The following is a 1551-nucleotide window of genomic DNA, read 5'->3' on the forward strand; positions in this document are numbered from 1 at the left end:
AAAGTAAGAGCCATCAGCAAAAGGGCCCTTGGTGCACAGAGAACAAAATTACCCCAACAACAAGGATTCCTAGCGGGAGGACTTGGCATAAAAGAAGCATTTTTATCCATCTCCAGCAGCTGTAAATCAGCAACGCTAGAGCCATGTTGCGCTCCTTAGGGGAAACCTTAATGGGAAGAAAACAGCTATGGATTTTTGGGGAGAAATTTATGAATTACCTGAACCCTAGGGCCAGGCAATGTTCACCTCCTCCATGGAACATATGGCTAAAAATTAAACCGGGGATAATGACAGACAATGTAGCGGAGCAGGAGATCAGGTTTTCTATAATTTAGCTCCATAGAATGAATGAGTTTCCTTTTATTCCTCCCCTCCCCAGCTCTTGAGCATGAAAGGTGTTTTCTGGGACTCCTGCTGCCTGCTCTCATTCCCTTGCATGCTTACAAAACCATCTGGTCTCATTTGCAAGCCCTTTCGCAAACCTTGCAAGAGACCAGGAATCTCTTTCAGCAAAATACGGCAGATGCATGTTTCCCCCTTTCTCCCACCCCCATGTGGAGAGCGGGGCCTGACTGAGGAAAAGGCTATCAAAGTGGGAGGAGAGGCTCCCAGTAATTCAGGACGGGTTTCAATATTGGTCCCATGCTGGCAGCACTAGAAAACGCAGGCCTGGAATTAGTCTCAGCATCAGGGCTGGCTCCAGCTTTTTTGCTGCCCCAAGCGGTGAAGAAAAAAAAAAAAGAAAAGAAAAAGAAAAACCCGATTGAGCTGCCGCCGAAGTGCCGCTGAAGAAGAAGAAGGGGAGTGAAGGACCCGCCGCCGAAGACCTGGGCATGCCGCCCTTTTCTAGTGGCCGCCCCAGGCACCTGCTTCCTTCACTGGTGCCTGGAGCCGGCTCTGTCAACACAGAGCGCAGCAGACACGCACAGCGTCCCCACCCCACTGGAGTGACAGGGGAGTCAGTCTGGACTGGCCAGGCAGCCCTGGGCCTCTCTGCTGGGGCTGGTTAGTGCTGGGATGCCCATTCCCTCGCAATGGAACTGAGACCAATGAACTCTTTAGCGGGCGTCCCTGAAGGGCTGCGCCAGCCTGCGCTAGGTATCGAGCAGCACTGAGAGGAAGGGTGGCCTGGTGGCGAAAGCAGGGGGATAGGACTCTGCCTTCAGTCCCTGACTCCAACCTCCTGTGTAGGGGGAGTCACTTCCTCTCACCGGCCTTCACTTCCCCATCTGTAAAACGGGGGTAATGGTCCTTCCGTTGGCTATTTCGACTATCAGCTCTTTGGAGCCGGGACACTCTCCCTGTCTGTGCAGCACCCAGGGGCCTTTCTCGCAGCTGGGGCCCGGATGTGCTACTGTAACGTCTTATTCCCGAGGACTCTACTGCACCATCACCCAGCCTTACAGACCCATGCGCACAAAACGTGTAGCTCAACGTGTGTCCAACGCTAGCCATGGCATTGCTGAGCTTAGAGAAAGACGGGAGCTTGTTCTGAAGCAGAGCCCGAACATGGGGCATTTTCACTGAATGCTGAAATTCAAAGGGATTGAA

Source organism: Trachemys scripta, chromosome 16, assembly GCF_013100865.1.
Source record: "Trachemys scripta elegans isolate TJP31775 chromosome 16, CAS_Tse_1.0, whole genome shotgun sequence".
Lineage (NCBI taxonomy): Eukaryota > Metazoa > Chordata > Testudines > Emydidae > Trachemys > Trachemys scripta.